Below are 24,565 nucleotides of genomic sequence, written 5' to 3' on the forward strand. Positions count from 1 at the left end.
AGTCCCCGTTCTCTTCTTCTTCTTCTTTTTTTTTTTTTTTGAGATGGAGTTTCGCTCTGTCGCCAAGCTGGATTGCAGTGGTGCAATCTCAGCTCCCTGCAACCTCTACGTCCCAGGTTCAAGCAATTCTCCTGCCTCAGCCTCCTGAGTAGCTGCGATTACAGGCGTGTGCCACCACACCCAGCCAATTTTTGTATTTTTAGTAGAGATGGGGTTTCACCATGTTGGCCAGGCTGGTCTCGAACTACTGACGTCATGATCCACCCACCTCAGCCTCCCAAAGTGCTGGGATTACAGGCGTGACCACCATGCTGCTCCCACCCCCAACCCTGTTCTCTTCTTATTGGTCCCCAGGAGCCTATTCATCTGCTCTTACATTGAACTGAGACATCATTTTTTATCTCTACCACCCCAAGTGATGCATTCTCACCCAATGGCATGTATACTCACTGTCTTCCAACCTACTACCTTTTGTGATAGTTATTTTTATCCCCTTTCAGCAACTGAAGAAACTGAGGCCCAAGGCCCTACAGTTAACTTGTGGTGAAACTGGGCCATAAACCCAGATCCAGAAACTCATGTTCTTGGCTGTTACATGATATTTTGGCATTAGAAAAAAATCTACCACATGGTAAAGGGGAAAGTAGCTTGGATTGAATTCAAATACCTGGACTGGAATCCAAGCTCTGTGACCTTGCACAAGGTTCTTTCTTCTTTGCGTTTTTGAGGGGTAGGGGGATGAAGCCTTGCTTGGTCGCCCAGGCTGGAGTGTAACGACGTGACCTCGGCTCACTGCAACCTCTGCCTCCCAGGTTCAAGTGATTCTCCTGCCTCAGTCTCCTGAGTAGCTGAGATTACAGGCATGTGCCACTATGCCCAGCTAATTTTTGTATTTTTAGTAGAGACAGGGTTTCACCATGTTGACCAGGCTGGTCTTGAACTCCCAACCTCAGGTGATCCACCCACCTCGGCCTCCCAAAGTGCTGGGATTACAGGCATGAGCCACTGAGCCTGGCTTGGACAAGTTTCTTACCAATATCATCTAGCACTTAGTGATCATCTAGCGTTTAAGGAGCATTATTATGTGTCAAGCACTGTTGTTTAGTTTATTTGTACAGATAAGTGAAGGGTGTATTATATTATATTCACAACCACAAACTTCCTAAGTAAAAGAGGTGAGTTTCACATTCATACTGCCTGACTCTTTTCTTTTTACCATGCTGTTTCTCAGAGCCTCAGTTTGTTCACTTTTAGATTGGAATCAACACTTACATCCATTTAATTCATTCTTCAAAAATATGTGTGCTGGCCAGGTGCAGTGGCTCATGCCTGTAATCCCCACCCTTTGGGAGGCTCAGGTGGGAGGATTGCAAGATCCTGTCTAAAAAAAAAAAAAGTGTGCCTACTAAGTTCCAGAATCAGACTTTGTTTTAGGCATAGAGAAACAGCGATAATAGAAAGTGTTATCTATCTATCTATCTATCTAACTATCTATCTATCTATCTATCTATCTATTTCTTTAGTGACAGGGTCTCACCCTGTCACCCAGGCTGGATGGAGCAATCTTCCTGCTTCAGCCTCTCGAGTAGCTAGAATTACAGGCATGCACTAACACACCCAGCTAATTTTTATTTTTATTTTTTGAGACAGGGTCTTGCTCTGTCATTTGGGCTGGAATGCAGTGGCATGATCACAGCTCACTGAAGTCTGAAGCCCCAACCTCTGGGTTCAACCTCTGGCCCACCTTGGGTGTGCCACCATACCTGGCTAATTTTTTAATTTTTTTTTTTTTTTTTGGAGTCAAGGTTGTGCTATGTTGTCTAGGCTGGTCTCAAACTCCTGGGCTCAAGTGATTCTCCCACCTCAGCCTCCCAAAGTTCTGGGATTAGAGGTATGAGCCACTGCACCTGGTTGGAAACTATAATTTTAAATGCCTGCTTTGGGCTTGGCATTCTGACATATTAATGAAATTATAAAGATTAATGATTCAAAGTGATTAATACAAGACCTACTCAAGAAATGGTAATATTTATTATTTTCTTCTATATCACAACCATAAAAAAGTTTTTTAACTAACACATTTCCTATCACTTTCATTTGTGTTTCCTTTTCATTTTTCTTCCCCTCTACTAGTTTAGAATTTACATTATACCAAGATTTTTAGTATTAACTAGAAATTTTAAGATAAGGACTTCTAATAATCAATATCTTTAATTTTTTCCCCTAGACAATATAAGGACCTTAGAACACTTAAACTCCAATTACTACACTCACCTGCTCATTTTTTTTTTTTTTTTTTTTTCAGATGGAGCCTCTCTCAGTCACCAGGCTGGAGTGCAGTGGTGCAATCTTAGCTCACTGCAACCGCCACCTTCAAGTGATTCTCCTGCTTTAGCCTCCCAAGTAGCTAGGATTACAGGCATGTACCACCATGCCCAGTTAAGTTTTGTATTTTTAGGAGAGACAGGGTTTCACCATGTTGCCCAGGAGGGTCTCTATCTCCTGACCTCATGATCTGCCCACCTCTGCCTCCCAAAGTGCTGGGATTGTAGATGTGAGCCACCTCGCCCTGGCGACTCTTTGGTTAGTGAGAGACTTCTCTACAGCATATGATGCTATTCGACAGTATTTCTTCCTTTCCTTTCTTTTCTTATTTTATTTATTTATTTATTTATTTATTTATTTATTTTTGAGACTGAGTCTTGCTATGTTGCCCAGGCTGGAGTACAGTAATGAGATTTTAGCTCACTGCAACCTCTACCACCCAGGTTCAAGCAATTCTCCTACCTCAGCCTTCCAAGTAGCTGGGAATACAGGTGTGCGCCACCACACCTGATTGATTTTTGTATTTTTTGTAGAGACAGGGTTTCTCTACGCTCACTAGGCTGATCTCAAACTCCTGACTTCAGGTGATCCGCCTGCCTTGGCCTCCCAAAGTGCTGGGATTACAAGTGTGAGCCACTGCGCCCAGCCTCTTTCTTTCTTTACATCCCCATGAAAGACTGATATTTGGTAGCATTTTACCCACAGTAGAACTTCTTTCAAAATTGGAGTCAATCCTCTCAAACCCTGCAGCTGCCTTATCAACTATGTTTGTGTAATATTCGAAATCCTTTGTTATGACTTCAACGATATTTACAGCATCTTCACCAGAAGTAGATTTCATCTCAAGAAACCACTTTCTTTGCTCATTCATCAAAAACCAACTCTTCATCTGTTCAAGTTTTATCACAAGATGTCAGCAATTCAGTCATATCCTCAGGCTCTACTTCTAATTCTAATTCTCTTGCTATTTCTACCACATCTGCAGTTACTTCCTCCACTGAAATCCTGAGCCCCTCAAAGTCAGCAATGAGGGTTGGAATCAACTTCTTCCAAACTCCTGACTTCTTCCATGAATCATGAATATTTGTTCTCTTTCCTTTTACTTATTTTATTTTATTTTTCCAGACAGGATCTCATTCTGTCACTCAGGCTGGAGTGCAGTGGCACAATCATGGCTCACTGCAGCCTCAACCTCTCAGACCCAAACGATCCTCTCACTTCAACCTCCTTAGTAGCTGAGAGCACAATAGCACACCACTATGCCTGACTAATTTTTTTTCATTTTTTGCAGAGACAGGGTCTCATGTATTGCCAGGCTGGTCTCAAACTCCTAGGCTCAAGTGATCCTCTTGCCTCAGCCTCCCCAAATGCTGTGATTACAGGCATGAGCCACCATTCCCAGGCCTTAATGTTCTTAATGGCATCTAGAATGGTGGATTCTTTCCAGAGGTTTTCAATTCACTTCGCCCAGATCCATCAGTAGAATCATTGTCTATGGCAGCTACAGCTTTACAAAATACATTTCTTAAACGATAAGACTTGAAAGTCAAATTCGTTCCTTGTTCTATGAGCTGCAGAATAGATATTGTGTTAGCAGCATGAAAACAACATTCATCTCCCTGTATGTCTCCATCAGAGCTCTTGGGTGACCAGGTGCATTGTCAATGAGCAGTAGTATTTGGAAAGGAGTAGGTTTCAACAGTGGGCTTAAAATATTTGGTAAACCGTGCTGTAAATAGATGGGCTGTCATCCAAGCTTTGTTGTTTCTTACTTTATTTTATTTTAAGACGGGGTTTCACCATGTTGGTCAGGCTGGTCTTGAACCCAAGCTTTGTTGTTTCTTTGACAGACCACAGGCAGAACATTTAGCATCATTATTAAAGGCCTCCTTGGAGGTCTGGTATGGTGGCTCATGCCTGTAATCCCAACACTTTGGGAGGCCAAGGAGGGCAGATCACTTGAGGTCAGGAGTTTGAGACCAGCCTGGCCAATGTGGTGAAACTCCATCTCTACTAAAAGTACAAAAATTATCTGGGCATGGTGGCTGGTGCCTGTACTCCCAGCTACTTGGGAGGTTGAGGCAGAGAACCACTTGAACTTGGGGGTGCAGAGGTTGCAGTGAGCTGAGATCATGCCACCGCACTCCAGCCTGGGTGACAGAGTGAGACTCCATCTCAAAATAAAATAAATAAATAAATAATAAATAAAGGCCCTAGGAGTCTCAGAATGGTAAACATTGACTTTAATTTAAAGTCACCAGCTGCACTGGCCCCTAACAAGAGAGTCAGCCTGCTCTTTGAAACTTTGAAGTCAGGCATTGACTTCTCCTCTCTAGCTATGAAAGTCCTAGATGGTATCTTTTTCCAAGAGAGGGCTGTTTTATCTACACTAAAATCTGTCGTTTAGCCTAGCCACTGTCACCAGTTATCTTAGATCTTCTGGCTAACTTGCTGTGGGTTCTACGTCAGCACTTGCTCCTTCAGCTGTACCTTTATGTTATGGAGACAGCGTCTCTCGTTAAACCTCAAGAAACAAGCTCTGCTAGCTTTCAGCTTTTCTTCTGCAGCTTCCTCCCCTCGGTCAACTTTCACAGCACTGAAAAGACTTATGATCTTGCCTTGGTTTATGCTTCAACTTAAGGGGATGGTTGTGGCTGGTCTGATCTTCTAATCAGACCGCTTGAACTTACTTCCTGTCAGCAAATAAACCTGTTTTGCTTTCTTATCATTTGTATATTAACTGGAGTAGCGCATTAAATTTCCTTCAAGAACATTTTCCTTTATTCACAACTTGGCCAAGAGACCTAGCTTTGGGCCTATCTCGGCTTTCAACATGACTTCCTCAGTAAGCCTAATCATTTCTAGCTTTTGATTTACAGTGAGAGAACTGTGACTCTTTCTTTCACATGAACACTTAGAGGCCACTGCAGGGTTATTCACTGGCCTACTTTCAATATTGTTTTGTCTTAGGGAATAGGGAGTCCCCAGGAGAAAGAGAGAGATGAAGAACAGCTGGTCAGTGGGGCAGTCAGAACATACAGATCTGTCAATCAAGTTTGGTGTCTTATATGGGCACCATTGTAGCACCCCAAAACAATTACATTAGTAACACCAAAAAAATCGCTGATCATAAATCATCATAACACACAGAATAATAATGAACAACTTTGAAACATCATGAGAACTACCAATATTTGACACAGGGACATGAAATGAGCACACGCTGTTGAAAAAATGACATTGGGCCGGGCGCTCACACCTGTAATCCCAGCACTTTGGGAGGTGGACGTGGGCGGATCACGAGGTCAAGAGATCGAGACCATCCTGGCCAACATGGTAAAACCCTGTCTCTACTAAAAATACAAAAATTAGCCCGGCATGGTGGCACACACCTGTGGTTCCAGCTACTCGGGAGGCTGAGGCAGAAGAATCGCTCGAACCCAGGAGACAGTGGTTGCAGTGAGCCGAGATTGCACCACTGCACTCCAGCCTGGCGACAGAGCAAGACTCCACCTCAAAAAAAAAAAAAAAAGAAAAAAGAAAAAATGACATCGATAGACTTGCTCAACACAGGGTTGCTGCAAACCTTCAATTTGTTAAAAAAAAAAAAAAAAAAAAAAAAAGGTGCCGGGCGCGGTGGCTCAAGCCTGTAATCCCAGCACTTTGGGAGGCCAAGGCGGGTGGATCACGAGGTCAAGAGATCGAGACCATCCTGGTCAACATGGTGAAACCCCGTCTCTACTAAAAATACAAAAAAATTAGCTGGGCATGGTGGCGCATGCCTGTAATCCCAGCTACTTAGGAGGCTGAGGCAGGAGAATTGCCTGAACCCAGGAGGCGGAGGTTGCGGTGAGCCGAGATCGCGCCATTGCACTCCAGCCTGGGTAACAGGAGCGAAACTCCGTCTCAAAAAAAAAAAAAAAAAAAAAAAGGTGTTGTCTGACGTATGTCTATAATTTTTCTTCTTCTTCTTCTTTTTTTGAGATGGAGTCTCGCTCTGTCAGCCAGGCTGGAGTGCAGTGGCCTGATGTAGGCTCACAGCAACCTCTGCCTCCCAGGTTCAAGCAATTGTCCTGCCTCAGCCTCCTGCGTAGCTGGGATTGCTGGTGCCTGCCACCATACCCAGCTAATTTTTGTATTTAGAGACGAGGTTTCACCATCTTGGCCAGGCTAGTCTCTAACTTCTGACCTCGTGATCCACCCACTTTGGCCTCCCAAAGTGCTGTGATTACAAGCGTGAGCCACCACACCTGGCCGTTTGGGGTTTTCTTTAAAATTATTTATCCTTGGTGTTTTCTAGTTTCACTACAATGTGTCAAGGAGTGGGTTTTATTTATCCGTTGATATTCATCAGGTCTCATAAATATGAAGGTCTCGTTTCATCAATTCTTGAGTACTGCTTCTTCAGATACTTTTATACTTCTATTCTCTCTATTATGTCCTTCTGGAGCATTAACTTAATGTATGTTGGGATCTTTGTACTCTATTTTAGGGGTCAGCAAGCTATAGCACATGGACCAAATCCAGCCTGCCGCTTGTGTTTGTAAATAAAGTTTTGTTAGCACACGGCCATTTACCTGTTGTTGATGGTTGTTTTCATACTACACTGGCTGAGCTGACTAGTTATGACGGAGACCATACAGGCCACGAAAGCCTAAAATATTTACAGAAAAAAGTTTTTAAAGAAAAAGTTTGCACTTTTTATTCTCTTTACAGAAAAAGCTCTTTACAGAAAAGGTTTGCACTTTTTATTCTCTGTGCCTCCATACCTTTTCCTTATTTTCCATTTCCATTTCTTCATTCTTTTATATGGTTTTCTACATAATTTCTTCATAAATATCTTCTAGTTTACTAATTTCATCTTCAGCTTTAATATACTGTTTAATCTGTTCATTGACTTTTTTTTTTTTTTTTTTTAAAGAACGGATCTCACTATGTTGTGCAGGCTGACCTTGAATTCTTGGGTTCGAGTGATCCTATGTCTCAGTCTCCTACATAGCTGGGACTACAGGTGCACACCTTATTCACTGGCATTTTAATTTCCTTTATTCTATTTTTCATTTCTAGAAGTTCTCTTTTGTTTCTTTGTCACATCTGCCTGGTCAATTGAGTTTCCTGACCCTCATTATTCTTTAAATACCCTCTTATTCCTTTTAACATATTACATGTAACACATATATATTAACATATTAAATATATATGCATATATTTCCCCTTGGACTATCTAAGTCCTATAAAGAAAAAAAATTTAAAATGTGAATGTATCTATTTTTTTTCGATGTCCGATAACTGGAATACCTGCTATTTCTGTAAGTCTGACCTGTAAAATGTTATTTCTGCTGCACAAGTTCATTGGTAATCAGGGTAAAGCAAACTGAGAATAATGAGAGATGCTATTTACACCATTCAGTTGGTAAAAACGTAAAATCCTGGGATACCAAATACTTGAGAGAATGTAGATCAACCGTATCTTTTACACTTCACTGGTAGGGGCAAAAACGTCTATGAACATATTGGGAAACAATATGTCCCTATCTTATAAAGTTGAATATTCACATACAAACACCTAGCAATTGTCCTACGAGATCGACACCTAGGAGAGACGAACAGGAATGTTTGGGGTAGTGTTGTTCTTACTAGTGAAAAAGAGTGATATCGGATAAAACAATTTGTACAGCAACCCCCTGTGACATGAGTTTACCTATATAACAAACCCATACATGTACCCCTGAGCCTAAAATAAATATTTTTTTTAAAAAGCTGCTATAAACATGTATCTGCAAAAAAAGAAAAAGGGTGATATCTTCACCAATGAGATATTATATAGTAGTGAAAATGAATGCGCTACACTTGACAGGGATAAATATTTAGTACTAATACAAGATTGAATGAAATAAATACATCCCAGAGGCAGGCTGCACACTATGTGTGTGTGTGTGCATGCACATATGCGCCCCGACTCTAAAATATTTGTGTTCATATATTTGTTTTATTTTTTGCGATAGGGTCTCACTCTGTCTCCCAGGATGGAGTGTAGTGGCATTATCTCAGCTCGTGGCAACCTCCACCTCCTGGGTTCAAGCAATTCTCCTGCCTCAGCCTACCGAGTAGCTAGGACTACATCACGCACCACCACGCCTGGCTAATTTTTGTATTTTTAGTAGAGATGGGATTTCACCATGTTGGCCAGGTTGGTCTTGAACTCCTAACCTCAGGTGATCCCCCCATCTCGGCCTTCTAAAGTGCTGTGATTACAGGTGTGAGCCACCGTGCCTGGCCATATGTTCATATATTTAGATACTGGCGCACTCTGTCACCCAGGCTGGAGTGCAGTGGTGTGATCAAAGTTGACTGCGGCATCAAACTCCTGGGCTCAAGTGATTTTCTTGCCTCAGCCTCCTGAGTAGCTGGGAATGCAGGTGCGTGCTACTGTGCCCAGCTAGTATATTTTTTAGATAAAAGCATATAAAGTAAGTACAAACAATATGTTTCTTTAGGCACACATGTTTACCAAGAGAATGGTGAACGCAACATTACTGTGCAGGACAGTGGCTGGGGGGTGGTAGTGAGGTGGAAGGATTGGCTAGGAAGGGCTCATAGGTGGATGCAAATAAACGGCAGTGATCTCATTTTTGGGTGGTGGATTCAAGCGTGTTCATTAGGTTAATAAAAAACATTAATAGCATGTAGAAATAAGTAGTAACAGAGAGGCATGCATAAACCATTCAAGAAAATGTCATAAACTGTAGATTTTGATTGATCCAATATTGTGCACCTGAGAAATAAACAAGAGATAGAACTAGAAATGAAAGGCAGAGAGAGAGAGAGAGAGAGAGAGAGAGATGAAAAAAACAAGGTTCCTATTTCTACAAGCAACATGATCAAAGATAGCCATGGAACCACGTAAAATTATCAAGACTTTTTTTTTTTTTAAATATAAAGATGGGGTTTCACCGTCATGGCCAGGCTGGTCTTGAACTACAGACCTCAGGTGATCCACCCACCTCGGCCTCCCAAAGTGCTAGGATTACAGGCGTGAGCCACCGCGCCCGGCAAGACTCTCAAATAAGAACTTTTGTTGACAATTTCATGGTCTAAAACAGCCGTTTAACAACACGGTCAAGGCCAGGCACGGTGGCTCATGCCTGTAATCCCGGCACTTTGGGAGGCCGAGGCAAGAGGACCGCTGGAGCCCAGGAACTAAGAGAGTGGCCTGGGAAACAGAGTGAGAACCCATCTCTACAAAACCGCAGCACAAAACAACAACAAAATAGTCAATATACTGCCTCTGACGTGATTAGCCTAATAAGAAAACATCAATCAACTTTAAAAACCGGCTTTTTGGTGGTGGTAGAGGGAGGAGGGGGTAAGGGTGGGAGTACAGGGAAGGGCAGAGGTGCTCATCTGCATTTACTGCTCCAGCGACAGGCGGCCTGGGAACTGACCCGCGCGGGTCCCCCGCGGCCGGCACGCAGAGCCTCCGACCAGGGAGTCCCGGGGGTGCGGCAGCCTGGCCGCCGTCACCTGCCCCAGCCAGCCCTTGTCCCCGCCCGCCCTCGCCCCGGGCCGGCCGAGTTCAGACCTGCAGCTCCTCGCCCTCCGCGCGGCGCCCGGCTCTGCTGACTCCCAGCGCGGCCCCGGGAGCAGCTGGGGAAACAGACGCCGTACTTAGCCCTGGAGGCCTGGCTCAGCACAGAAGCCCCAAATAAGGCGGGCCGACTCCACCCCGGCAGCGGCGATTGCTCAGGGGGCCGGTGACTCACTCGACCTAGCCAGCCGAGCACCTCTCTCCCTCCCCCCCTCGCTCGGGACCCTCGTCCAGTCCCCCACCACACCGCACCACACCCCGGGGAACACGCCTGCGGAACCCTCCCAGTTCTCACCCCGCCCCTCACCTGGCCTCCCCGAAACCAAACTCTGTGGCTCAGCCGACTTCTCAGCACCGCTTCCCGTGGAGAGCCCCGGTCTCTGAGCTGCCAAAACCCGGGGGAACAGGGCCTCGCTCCAACCTTTACAGGGCAGGCATGCCTGATAAATGTCTATTGATCAATGCATGCATTATATCAGAGGACAAGGGCAAAAACTGGGCTGGTTCTGGGATGTGTGCGTGGAAGGCACTCTGTTTATCTCACCGTGGAAGGGAAGGCTGGGGTAGATCGGAGCTGCTTCAACACAGGCTATTACAGCCTCTCCAAGTGAGTGTTCTCATTAGTCAGCAGCTCTGGAAGAAGGGGAGGTAACCTGGAGCAGACCCCATTTAGCATATGGGGACCCTGGGCCCCAGAGTGCAGAGTGTGACATGCTTGGCTGGGTGCAGGTGGGGACTCTGGGGTTTCTGTGACCTCAATTTTTCTGGTCTGTAAAGTACAGCACTTGGTTGGTTGGGTTTTTTTTTAGTCAGCGTCTCTGTTGCCCAGGCTGGAGTGAAGTGGGATGACAAGGCTCACTCACACTTTCCTGGGCTCAGCGATCCTCCCACCTCAGCCTCCTGAGTGATTGGGACTACAGGTGTGCATCACCATGCTTGGCTAATTTTTGTATTATTATTATTACATTGGTAGAGATGGGGTTTTCCCATGTTACTCAGGCTGGTCTCGAACTCCTGGGCTCAAGCTATCCTCAGCTTCCAAAAGAACTGGGATGACAGGCATGAGCCACCACACCCAGTCTAAAGTACAGCACTTTTAACTTTTCAAAGTGCTTCTATTTAGATTTCATGCTCTCTCTCTAGATTATCACAACTATTTCTTGTGGATAGGAACAAATGAGAAAAGTGAGGCTCAGAGGTTAAGTGACCTGCTCAAGGTCACACTGCTACTGGCTTGGCCAAGAGCGGAAATAAATTAAGGGATTCTTTTTAATGTCCCGAGATTCCCAGATTTTTCACCCACTTTGAACACATCATTCACACTTGCTGGAACTCACTCTCTCATTCTACAGCATGGAGAGAAGCCACTCTACTCACGAAAGAGGACTCCAATTTTATAGGGGCTGGAGAAATGAATGGTCTCCCCAACCTAAGGAGAGTAAGGAGGGACTTTCCCATTCAAAAATCTCCATAAATACAAATATGGACATTTGTAGGCACTCTATGGTATACAACGCACTTTCACATCCATTATATCGAGTGATCCCTATCACTTACCTTACCCTGTAAGGTATTCAAGAGGATATTATCTGATATTTTAAGGAGAGGGAAAAGGTTGCAGCAGTTAAGTGGCATGCTCAACAGTAACACCCCGTTTCCTTCCTGTGAGTTGCATTACCTTGGTTACCCCTGAGGCTCTCAGATAACCGACGTAATGATGAAGAACTCTCTATATTCATAATGGAAACCCAAAGCTTCTCTCTCCATTTTTCTCATCTCTGTCCTCAAGATATCCAGGTAGGAGGAGGGCAGAGAGGTGAAATCTTGGCATGGGTCGGGGACAAACTACCAGCACAAAGTAGCTCTAGGCTTTCCCAGAGTCATATGGCAAAAGGTGGTACCAGCTCATGGATGAACCCAAGACTCCATGTCCCGACCCTGGGTCCTGCCCTGAACATGTGCCTTGGACAAGCCTGTATCTGTCATGGAAGCCACCAGGACTCTATTACTCTTGAATTTGTGGCAGCCAGTCGGTACAACCTCCAAGAGGCTGGCATCTCAGGCTGTCATTCCGAAGCTGCCTAACTGCCAAGGGGTGTCAAGTGGCCTACCACAAGCACGGGGACTTTCCCATCCAGTGTCCTGTCATAGACACTAGACATGGTCTTTGTCCCCAGCCCCACAGTTGCTAATTATCTTTTGGCTGGTGACAGCCTCCAGATCTTCCTTTCTTTCTCTCTGTCCCTTCTTGCTCTATTTTTGGAATTTTTTTTTTAAAATGCTTTTCTTTAAAAATATAGCTGCAGATAAAAAATATACTTAGCTTCTCTTTCACACATATACATTTAAGAGAATGAAGTCAGGAACTCTTTATGGTTCTCTCCAATCACAGGCCAGGATGAGGACCCAAACCACAGGAGGAGCCAGCCTCTCCGCCATGAATGAGTAATCCCACTCACAGGTTTATAGGGTATAGGGGACTTTATTTAGGGTGTTCCACATCTCTTCCAGAATGCCTGGCCTTTAGCTGAGCCTGTGTAAAAGCCACTTTACATTTTGACTCCCACTTCAAACACAACTTGGCCTGCTCATCTTCTCACACCTTCATGTGGGATCCAGACACACAGAGGAAGGTACTTCCCCAAGGCGATCCAAGAGTTCCAAGCCTTCGCCCCTCTCTGATTTCTCATCCCAGGTTCAGACCCTGTGCACCCACAGGCTGTCTCCAGGCAGTCAGCTTCCAAAGCAAAGGCTATGGCCATCAGCACTTTTTCCCCCTAATCATTTATTCATATATTTAAGTTTTTTGAGACAGAGTCTCCCTCTGCTGCCCGGGCTGGAGCACAGTGGCACAATCTTGGCTCTCGGCAGCCTCAACCTCCTGGACTCAAGCAAGCCTCCCACCTCAGCCTCCGGAGTAGCTGGGACCACAGACATGCACTACCATACTCAGCTAATTTTCATATGTTTTGTAGAAATGGGGTCTGACTATGTTGGCCAGGCTGGTCTCACACTGGGTTTAAGCAGTTCTCCTGCTTTGGCCTACCAAAGTGTTGGGATTATAGGCATGAGCCACTGTGTCCAGCTGTTTTTTTGTTTGTTTTTCTGTTTTCTGTTTTTACAGAGAGGAGCTCTTGCTCTGTTGCCCAGGCTGGAGCGCAGAGATGCACTCATAGCTCACTGCAGCCTCAAAGCCCTGGACTCAAGGGATCCTCCTGACTCAGCCTCCTGAGTAGCTGGGACTACAGGTGTGCATCACCATGCCTGGCTAATTTTTTTTAAGTGATGGAGCCTCACTAAGTTGCCCAGGCTGGTCTTAAAACCCTAGCCTCAAGCCTCAGCCTCCCAAAGTGCTGGGATTACAGGTAAGAGTCACTGTGCCCCACCCATCAGCTTCTTTATTTCCCTTCTAAAACCACAGGCACTTTGCCTCTGGCTGCCTGCTATCATTGGATTCCACTGGACTATGCTTGGGGCTGACTTCTGACCAGTTCTTTATGACGTGGGACAATGCTCATGATCTAGTATTGGGTAGGAAAAAAATTAAATCAAAATCTCATTATGCAACGTGTTCCCAATTTTGTCTTAAAAATGTATATACTTATCCATGTGTATAAAAGATTAAAAGAGACTACACCAAAATGTTAGCAGTTATGTCTGGACTTCTGGAAGTTTTAGTTTTCTCTTCATGTTTTTCTGATTATTCCAAACTTTCTAGGATGATCCTGTGTAGAAGCAGTACATAGCTCAGACTCTTTTAAAAATGTTTATGTATTTATTTATTTTTTAATTAAAAAAAAAAATTGAGACAGAGTCTTGTTCTGTTGCCAGGCACCAGGCTGGCATGCAGTGGCGTGATCTCGGCCCACTGCAATCTCCACCTCCTGGGTTCAAGCAATTCTCTTGCCTCAGCCTCCCGGGTAGCTGGGACGACAGGTGTGTACCACCACACCCAGCTGATTTTTGTATTTTTTAGTAGAGATGGGTTTCACCATGTTGGCCAAGATGGTCTCGATTTCTTGACCTCGTGATCCGCCCGCCTCGGCCTCCCAAAGTGCTGGGATTACAGGCGTGAGCCACCGTGCCCGGCCTATTTTTATTTTTTAGAGATGGGCTCTTGTTATATCGCCCAGGCTGGACTCAAACTCCTGGACTCAAGCAATTCTTCTGCCTCAACCTCTCCAGGCGCTGGACTACAGGCACGTGCCACCACACACTTGGACTCTGAAGTTTGAGAGCCATGGTCTGAATACCACGCCCACTACTTGGTAGCTGTGGGAACTTGGATGAAAGTCTTTTATCTCTCTGAGCCTTCGTTTCTTTTTTTGAAAGGGAAGACAGAAATGATTCCTTCCTTATTAGGGTTGTCGTGAGGAAAGAATGAGGTCATGCAGTTTTAGCATTTGACTTGGTGCCTGACAAGTGCTCAGTATATGTGAGATGCTTTTTACGTATTACTTTTATATGCAGGAAAAAAGTAAATATTCTTAAAAAATAACCACTTTGCGCCAGTGCGGTGGCTCGTGCCTGTACTTTGGGAAGCCGAGGTGGGCAGATCATCTGAGGTTGGGAGTTCGAGACCAGCCTGACCAACATGGAGAAACCCCCTCTCTACTAAAAATACAAAATTAGCCAAGCGTGGTGGCACCTGCCTGTACTCCCAGCTACTCAGGAGGCTGAGGCAGGAGAATCACTTGAACCCAGGGGGCGGAGGTTGCGGTGAGCTGAGATCGTGCCATTGCACTCCAGCCTGGGCAACAAGAGTGAAACTCCGTCTTAAAAAAAAATTAATAATATTAATAACCACTTTGCTAAAAATTTGCTATTTGGATTCAAGTACACCGAGAAAACAACCCTCCTGGAAATGTGGTGTCTCTAAAAGTGACTGAAACAAGAATGACCATACAATAAGGCAGGGTTTGACTATGTCAGCGTTCCTATGAAAGGGAATAGAACGTGGGAAGGGTGTTGAATGAGGAGTGATGACTGAAGTTGATGAAAGAAATATAGATGCTTTTTAAATGGAGAAAAAAAAATCTCACAGAACTAGCTGTGATCTGTATAAGATCACAGAATAATTGACTGAGCTATAAAGCAACAAGCAGTGAAAAGTGTATAACCCAGAAAGTAGGAAGAGTCTGTGAGTTGGGTAAGCAGGAATGTTCTGCTTGGCTAGGGCATTAGAGAGGCCATGTTGCCTAGGACCCAGGCAAGATGACAGCAGCTGAGTCAGAAACAGCCCCGGTTTAAACTGGGGCAGAAGTTAGGCTCCATTTAGACAAGGGATTTTGGGGATTGGGACTATGGATTCGGCCAGCCTGGGGAGCTCTGAAACAGCACTAGGTACAGGAGATAAGCTGAGCAAGTTAGAGAATGTGAGCTTCACTAATGTAAATATAGCTGAGAGCCTGATCTCCTTACATTGTTCTTAAGCAGTGTGGCCTTCCGATAGCCTGATCTGGTTTGTGCCAACGACACTAGCCAAAAGGGAATCACCACCACTACCAAAATTCCAAATGGAGCCCAGACCTCCTCTCCACCTTGGCATAGCGGCCACAAAAAGTCATACAGAACAGAGCCACAGGGAGCCCCGCAAGCTCCCAGCATGAGTCTGAAAAGGGAGAGAGAAAGATGGAGCTTCCTAAGACATGGGCTCAATAATTCTAGGAGATCCATTCCTAAGCCAGGTCTCCTGGGGAATTGGTCACTGTTTCTTTTCACACTCCAGTCACCAACTTCCTAGGAAGATGTCCCCAGTCTCTGTCACTGAAGCCCAGCTGAGCAAGAGAGCTGTGAAATCTTACTTTTAAATGTTGGTACCCAACTGTAATTAATCTGCATGGTTGTTTGGGTAGGAGGAAGCAGAGAATCTTAGAATTGAAACATCCTCTAAGTACATTTAGCCCAAACTATTCATTTTACATATAAACAAACTGAAGCCCAGAAAGGTTCAGTGATTTCCCAAAAGTGACAGAACAACTTAAGTGGCTCAAATTCCGGGTCTCCCAACTTCCAGTTTAGAACTCATTTCTCTAGACCACCTGCCTGTCATTAGGAAGCCTTTGCAATTATTCAGGCATGAGATGATGAGGTTCTGAGCAGGCATTGTGGTCCTGGGAAGGAAGAAGATAAAGTTCACTGTGGTCTATTTGTTTAGAGAAAATTTTCTACTTGTTTACATCCATCCACCTATCCATCCATCCATCCAACCATTCTTTTTTTTTTTTTCAAGACAGAGTCTTGCTCTGCTGCCCAGGCTGGAGTGCCGTCACGTGATCTCTGCTTACTGCAACCTCTGCCTTCCAGGTTCAAGCGATTCTCCCGCCTCAGCCTCCTGAGTAGCTGAGACTATAGGCACATGCCACCACACCAAGCTAATTTTTTTTTAGTAGAGACAATTTTTGCCATATCGGCCAAGCTGGTCTTGAACCCCTGACGTTAGGTGATCCACCCTCCTTGGTCTCCCAAAGTGCTGAGATTATAGGTGTGAGCCACTGGGCCTGGCCCATCCATCCATTCTTTACTGATAGTCATCTAAGAGCCAGGGACTGTGCTGAACACTGAGCATGTACGAATGACTAAATCATCCCTCTCTTTTCGAGTAGCTTGCAGGCTGATGAGTGGGCTCAGTGAAAACGCTCAGCCCAAACCGACAAGTCACTGCGTCTCAGAAACCATGCTGCCATAAGCCTGTTCACTTCAACTCTCAGCTAACATTCACATCCTTGTCTGTAAGTCACTTCCTCTGAAAGCATCTCCCATCATTGGATGCCATCCCCGAGAAACTGGGAGGGGACCAGAGAATTCCCCCTGTTCCAAGAGAGCCTGGAGCACTTCAGTGATCCATAGGAAGCAGGAACAAGAACTGCACCTAATGCCAAGCCCCTTCCAGCCGCAAAAGGCAAGTTCCAGTTCACGAATTATCTTGGCTAAGCGGCCGCTTCTTGCCAGCTAAAGTCTCTGCGTGGGTGTGTGCTGGGAAAAGCAGGGGAGATTCCAGGCTGAGACTCTCCTGCTTGTTTATCCAGGGGCAGCTCAATTCCAGGGCAGCTGCCAGTTGATCTGGATGACCAAATAATGATAGCACCCTTGGGCTACAGCTTCTACAAAAACAAGAGTGTTGTCACCCAGTCTGACTCCCTCCATCAACAAGAGATTTCCCAGCATTGGCTCCTACAGCATCTACTCTCAGGGGGAGGAGTGCAGGGCAAGAGTAAACAAGGTGAGGTGGTTGCGGCTCTCTACCCACCAGTCTGCCTTATTTCACCGGGAGTCTTCTTGCTTAAATATCAAGCAAAGCCCTAGGGCTGGAACCAAGAAGGTAACCTGTCTCATGGAAATAATGGAGCCCCTGGTCAGCCCCTGCACACCCTTTAATGGAAAATTGCAGGAGGCTGGAGCCTTTGGGCCTTTCCTTACCGGGAAACAGTGGGCTATGGCCCTTTTATAAATGCACTGAGACCGGCAGGGTGGTGGCTCACGCCTGTAATCCCAGCACTTTGGGAGGCTAAGGTGGGCAGATCAAGAGGTTAGGAGGCCGGGCGCGGTGGCTCACACCTGTAATCCCAGCACTTTGGGAGGCCGAGGCAGATGGATCACGAGGTCCAGAGATCGAGGCCATCCAGGTCAACATGGTGAAACCCCGTCTCTACTAAAAATACAAAAAATTAGCTGGGCATGGTGGCATATGCCTGTAATCCCAGCTACTCAGGAGGCTGAGGCAGGAGAATTGCCTGAACCCAGGAGGTGGAGGTTGCGGTGAGCCGAGACCGCGCCATTGCACTCCAGCCTGGGTAACAAGAGCGAAACTCTGTCTCAAAAAAAAAAAAAAAAAAAAGAGGTCAGGAGTTCGAGACCAGCCTGACCAACATGGTGAAACGCTGCCTCTACTAAAAATACAAAATTAGCTGGGTGTGGTGGCACGCGCCTGTAATCACAGCTACTCGGGAGGCTGAGGCAAAAGAATCGCTTGAACCTAAGAGGCAGAGGTTGTGGTGAGCCGAGATCACGCCACTGCACTCCCCGGGTGACAGAGCAAGACTCCATCTCAAAAAATAAAAAAAAAAATGCACTGAGGCCAAAGGTTAGCAGGGAGCAGGCGAGCAGGCTGGTTCTAGGCTCCATGGCAAAAGAAGGGAGAAATGGAGAGAAAAAAGAGGAAAAATTAAAATTCAGTAACTACTGTGGCTCACGGTAATGAGCCAGGCACTCAGAACATCTATCACTCTTCATTTGTGTGTGTTCACATTTTCCAGTGGAAACTGAGTCTGAGAGCCTAAATAATTTGTCCACGGTCACATAGCTGGCCAGCCAAACTTGAACCCAGTTCCATCAGAGTCTCTCAAATCTGCATGTTTATATAACACCACCTGCTGGGATTGGAAGGCCTAAACTGTGTGATTTAGGACACAGGACATTGTTATACAGAAAGGCACAGGAAGGGATTCAGGATTTGGTAAGCTCTGACCCCTGGCGCTGAAAACTCAGTGGAAATTAGCATTCTTATCTCTATCAATATAGAACCTCAGTATCCTGTTTCCCAGTCTGGGTAAATGGATTTTCCAGTGTTAAGGAAATCTCCTTTCACCTGCTCCTCTCACAGGGCTAAATGGCTTAGGTCAGATACACAAAGAGTAAACACAGATAAATCCAGGGACATACTTTCTTTCAGACTTTTCTATATTGCTCCTGTAAAGTCCCCCATCAAAGTAGACTATGAAGCCAGGTGCGGTGGCTCATGCCTGTAATCCCAGCACTTTGGGAAGCAGAGACAGGAGGATGCTTGAGCCCAGGAGTTTAGGACCAGCCTGAGCAACATAGCAAGACCCATTTGTAAACAAACAAACAAAAATGTAAATAAATATATGTATTTTTTGAGACAGTCTCGCTCTTTTGCCAGGTGCCAGGCTGGCGTGCAGTGGCCGGATCTCAGCTCACTGCAGCCTCTGCCTCCTGGCTTCTAGCAATTCTCCTGACTCAGCCTCCTGAGTAGCTGGGACTACAGGCACCCACCACCACGCCCAGCTAATTTTTGTATTTTAGTAGAGATGGGGTTTCACTCTGTTGGCCAGGGTGGCCTCGATCTCCTGACCTCGGGATCCGCCTGCCTCGGCCTCCCAAAGTGCTGGGATTACAGGCATGAGCCACCAGTCCTGGCCTCTAAATTAATTTTTTAATTAAACAAAATTGGGAACACGTTGCATAATGAGTTTTTGTTTTTGTTTTTGTTTTTTTTTTGTTTTTGTTTTTGTTTTTTTTTTTTTGAGACGGAGTTTCGCTCTTGCTACCCAGGTACCCAGGCTGGAGTGCAATGGCGCGATCTCAGCTCACCGCAACCTCCGCCTCCTGGGTTCAGGCAATTCTCCTGCCTCAGCCTCCTGAGTAGCTGGGATTACAGGCACGCACCACCATGACCAGCTAACTTTTTTTTGTATTTTTAGTAGAGACAGGTTTTCACTATGTTGACCAGGATGGTCTCGATCTCTTGACCTCGTGATCCACCCGCCTCGGCCTCCCAAAGTGCTGGGATTACAGGCTTGAGCCACCGCGCCCGGCCCCATCATAATGAGATTTTGATTTAATTTTTTTCCTACCCAATACTAGATCATGAGCATTTTCCCACATCATAAAGAACTGGTCACAAGGCAGCCCCAAACATAGTCCAGTGGAAACCAATGACAGCAGGCAACCAGAGGCAAAGTGCCTGTAGTTTTAGAAGGGAAATAAAGCAGCTGATGGACCAGGCACGGTGGCTCATACCTGTAATCCCAGCACTTTGGGAGGATGAAGCTTGAGGCTAGGGTTTTAAGACCAGCCTGGGCAACTTAGTGAGACTCTATCACTTAAAAAAATAAAAAATAAAAAATAAAAATTAGCCAGGCATGGTGATGCACACCTGTAGTCCCAGCTACTCAGGAGGCTGAGTCAGGAGGATCCCTTGAGCCCAGGAGGCTACAGTGAGCCATGATGACACCACTACACTCCAGCCTGGGTGACAAAGTGAGATCCGGTCTTTAAAAACAAAACAAAACAAAACAAAACAGAAACAAAAAGCAAACAAAACACAGTATACTGTGAGAGCACCCCAGAGGCTTTCCCCACTGGTCCTGGGCCCACTGAGTCCTTTTTCCCTCTGACTTTGGGAAGCTTAGGGGTACAAAATTTACCAAAGCAAAATCCACTCAATGATTTTTTACTGAGTACTCACTATGTGCAGAATACCGTTCTAGGTGCTTGGGATATATCAACAAGCAAGACGAAGACCCTTGCTCTCATGGAGCTTATCTTCCAGGAGAGTAAATAACCTTTTTTGTATATCAGAAAGGCCATGAGCTTTGGTGTCAGGCCCGGGTCAGATATCAGTCCCAACCCCAATGAGCCAGATGATCTCTGGGCAAGCTATTTAAGTCAGTTAAGTGTTAGCTTTCTTACCTGTAAAATGGGAACAAAGCATGTTGTAGGAGTGTTGTAAGGATTACAGATAATGCATGTTAATTGCCTGGCACACAGCAGGTTTCAAAAGTGGTTAATATTATTTTTCCAGTCCCAGCTGAATCCATGGATTCTGGGACAACTGGCTTGCCCTCTTATTTATTGGCTTCCGCCAAAGCATTATTATTGTTATTATTATTATTTTGAGACAAAGTCTCGCTCTGTCACCAGACCGGAGTGCAGTGGCACGATCTCAGCTCACTGAAACCTCCGACTCCCTGGTTCAAGCGATTCTTCTGCCTCAGCCTCCTGAGTAGCGGGGATTATAGGCACACGCCACCACACCCAGCTAATTTTTGTAGTTTTAGTAGAGATGGGGCTTCACCATGTTGACCAGGATGGTCTCGATCTTCTGACCTCGTGATCTGCCAGCCTCAGCCTCCCAAAGTGCTGGGAGTCAATGTGCTGGCCCAGAGCATTATCTTTAAGATATCCTAGAGAGAGTCTGGTGTAGTAAAGAACATAGCTGGGTTTGAATCAACCTAAGACCAATGAATTTTCCCTCTAGAAATGTCTGCTCCCACCCCTAGCCCTGATACAAAAGATAGGCCCGATAAGTTTCCTTCCCCTACCACAAGCCACAGATCACTGGAGTGCAGTGGACATCAGATCTGAGCTGGAATCAGCATGTTAGCGTTTGGACTGAGAGACTGAGTTAATTTACTACGGAGAGCTAAGCGGGAAGGCCACATGGGCTGAGAGATTGAACCTACTGCCTGGTTCACCCACAATGGGTCCTGTGCTTGTGGATGAAACAGCAGGAGCCCATCTGTGAAGAAGAGCGTGAGTGCTACAGCTCCAGGATGTAGGTGTGGCTGACAGAGGGCTACACCTTCCACAGTGAAGTTCTGTGCTATTTCCCTGGAACGTTCTCATAAAGCTCCCTTTTACTTTTGCTTCTTTGAGTAGGCTTCTGTTCTCACAACCAGACGATCTCCAAGACAAAGCCTCTACCTATCTCAGAAGGTGGTTGTTGTGACATAATTTGGAAGCATCTGGCATTTAGTCGACATTCGATAAAAGCTGTTGAAACTCCCCATGTTCTTGTCAACCAGTCAGTCACTCAGCCATGGAAAGAGGAAATCTATACATGAGCTAAACTACAGGTGCGTCTTAGCCTTATGTTTTATGAACGTCTTCATCAATGTGGAAAATGAAGACAATGGTAGTATTGACCTCACTGTTCGCTGAGAATATCAAATGAGATGATTCAAGTTTAATATCTATCATGTAAATAATAAATGTTAGCTTAGATTATTACTTCTACTGTTGTCATTGTTATTTAAGATGTGACAAGAGCTGGGCACAGTAGCTCACACCTCTAATCCCAGCACTCGGGGAGGCTGAAGTGGGCAGATCGCCTGAGATCAGGAATTTGAGAGCAGCCTGGGCAACACAGCGAAACCCCATCTCTACTAAACATACCAAAAAAAAAAAAAAAAAAAAAAATAGCCAGGCATGGTGGCATGTACCTGTAGTCTCAGTTACAAGAGAAGCTGAGGTGGAAGAATCACCTGACCCCAGGAAGTCGAGGTTGCAGCGAGCCGTGATGGCACCATTGTGCTCCAGCCTGGGCGATGGCAGTGAGACCTTGTTTCAAGAAAAGATGCAACAGGTGTTGCTTTAGGTCTCAATCCAGGCAAGGAGGGAGGATGTAGTGAGAGCAGGAGTGGGAGCAGACAGTGAGAGAACAAGAGGGTGTTCTGCGGAGTGGGGAACAGGAAGAGAGGGTCACTGGAATAATAAGATTTATGTGTATCTAGCACTTTAATGTGTATGGGATGCATGCACCTGCAATACCTTATTTGTCTGTCACACACTCTATGGGGTAGATGACAAAAGGGGATACTATGCAAACTTTAAAGAGGGCAAAACCGAGGCTAGGTGCAGCTGTGTATAGGATGTACCAACTGAATCCACTCCTTTGTCCTTCGTACCACATTGCCGCTGAAAGTAGGGATTAAGAGACTGAAATGAGAGGTAAGGACTAGAAGAGGAACGGGAGGGCTTCTCTGGAGATGTATTGTTTTATTTCTCAGTACCACTTGGATTCCGCTGGGCCTCCCAGCAACAGAACGTCTCCACCCACCAGACGTAGAGGCTCCAGATGTAAGCAGGAGATGGAAAGTCAGACAATACTGGGAGGCTAGTGGGGCGGCTGAATAAACTAGGCTGGACCCACACCTGGCTTCGGCACCATGCCCTGATCCAGGAAGAGGCTTCCTTTAGCAAAGGACAAGGGCAAGCCCTTTACCATTCAGGCCATGGTCTCACTGCTAACACCAGCTGCTGCCCTGCAATGACATCCAAAGCCCCTCCTAGTTCCGTTGTGTGTGGGGTCGAGATCTTATCTCCCTGAAGTCAAGGGTTAAATGTGCTCTCCAGGGAAACAAATGCAAATTCCCTGGAGCACTACCAAAAAGCAGGGCTTGCAGTGAGTCCCAGGCTTGGGACGGTCATCCCTGAGCTTAAGGGCAGTGCTGCTTAGCCCTTCCTTTGCCTCCTGGATACCACTGCTTCCCAAACCCTTAACATAGTGCTTGGCATATGGTCTGTGCTCGCTTCATGTCTGTTGGATAAATAAATGGGTAAGTGAACAAGCAAATGAATGACAGATTGGCTCAGGCAATCAAATCAGCCTGTGCTGTCACACTATAGTGGCCCCACTCTCTTGACTCTTAGACCCCAAATCAGAGCTCAGCAGCCAACCTGACAGTTACTAAGGAAGAATGGAGATAATAGTGCTTCCCCTCTGCACTTCCTCTGGCCTTTTGAAAGAGCCACGCCCTGAGGAAAGGGTAGGGCTAAGAATACCCTGGCAGGAGGATGTTACTGCCCACCTCATTCCAGGACTTCTGCCTCCCCTCTCAATTACCCTGCCTCACTCAGCTCCAGGCCCAGTGTGCAGGTAGGAGCTGTGGAGGGGACTGTTAGAGCTGCATGGTGATGACCTTAATTTTTTTTTTTTTGAGATGGAGTTTCGCTCTTGTTGCCCAGGCTGGAATGGATTATAGGCATGCGCCACCACACTCAACTAATTTTGTATTTTTAGTAGAGACAAGGTTTCTCCACATTGGACAGGCTGGTCTTGAACTCCCGCTCTCAGGTGATCTGCCTGCTTCGGCCTCCCAAAGTGCTGGGATTACAGGCATCAGCCACGGTGCCCGGCTAATGATCTTAATTATTAATAATAACAGCAATAGCAACAATCACGGTACGGCACCTTTATGGTTTCTAGACTCTGTCTTCCAAAGTGCTCCTAGCACGTGACCTCACATCATCCTCAGAGGGACGGGGATGGTTCTCTTTGCCATGTGGGTAGAGACATTGGGTACCAGGGACGTCTGGAAGTTTGGCGTTGATCTGGTCACATAGTGTTACAGTGATGGGGTTGAGGGCCCAGTCTTGGAGTGGGGAGAACTGGGCTATACCCCCAGGTCTGCCTCAAACTCACCCAGTGTCTTTGGGCAAGTCTTGAGGTTCCAGTTCTCTGTCCATCTCAAGTACCTGTCTCAATAAAATGAGTCTGATGACCAGCCCAAAGCCTGGTGACCAGCCTAAAACCTGGTGACCAGCCTAAAGCCTGGTGACCAGCTTCCCCTGTACCAGGTCAGAAAGCTCCTGGAATGGATGCTTGCTGTGCCTGTCCTTGCATCCTAACAGATGTCGTATGAGTGCTTCCCACAAAAAAGGCTGTAATACAGACGGCAGGGAGAAAACGTCAAAAAAATCATCCTAATCGTCCATGAGTGCCAGGAGAGCAGACAGGCGGCAGGCAGCCGCTGAGGCCAGATGCCATCCTGCCCACAGTACCCACGCTGGCTCAGACAAAGGCTGGAGGCTTTCCAGCGAGTGGGAGCAGACAGCCTCCCTCACCTGCCAGAGCACCCGACTCTCCAGGACGTTCCGAGTGTCCTCAGTCAGGATGCAGCAGCACGCCCCTTCCTCCCCGTCTCCCCTCCCCTCCTCCAGCAACTCTATCCTTTCTCTTTCAAATCCTATTTGGCAAATCACCTCCTCCATGAATAATTTCCAGGTGAGCTCTGCCAAATTCTGGTCTCCCCATTCCCACCAACACCCCTTCAGCCCCCAGCCATCCTATTAGCAGCTACCAGCCATCCCTAAGCCATGTGTCCCTGTGCCAGATGAGACTTCGAGTAC

At 46.1% G+C, this 24,565-nt stretch overlaps 1 protein-coding gene across 6 annotated transcripts in view; it reads right to left on the minus strand.

Annotated features, from left to right (window-relative positions):
• ATP2B4 (ATPase plasma membrane Ca2+ transporting 4) overlaps positions 1-24,565 on the minus strand; it is a 116,860-nt gene that overhangs the window by 81,652 nt on the left and 10,643 nt on the right. Inside the window, exon 1 of one of the 6 annotated variants that reach the window (XM_010348902.3) lies at positions 9,908-9,928. The exons of the other annotated variants lie outside the window; for them this stretch is intronic. The gene's annotated coding sequence lies outside the window, so the exon portion shown is untranslated. Of the gene's footprint in view, positions 1-9,907; positions 9,929-24,565 lie in introns of those variants that run through there. 6 annotated transcript variants of the gene reach the window in all.

This window comes from Saimiri boliviensis, chromosome 14, assembly GCF_048565385.1.
Source record: "Saimiri boliviensis isolate mSaiBol1 chromosome 14, mSaiBol1.pri, whole genome shotgun sequence".
Classification (NCBI taxonomy): Eukaryota; Metazoa; Chordata; class Mammalia; order Primates; family Cebidae; genus Saimiri; species Saimiri boliviensis.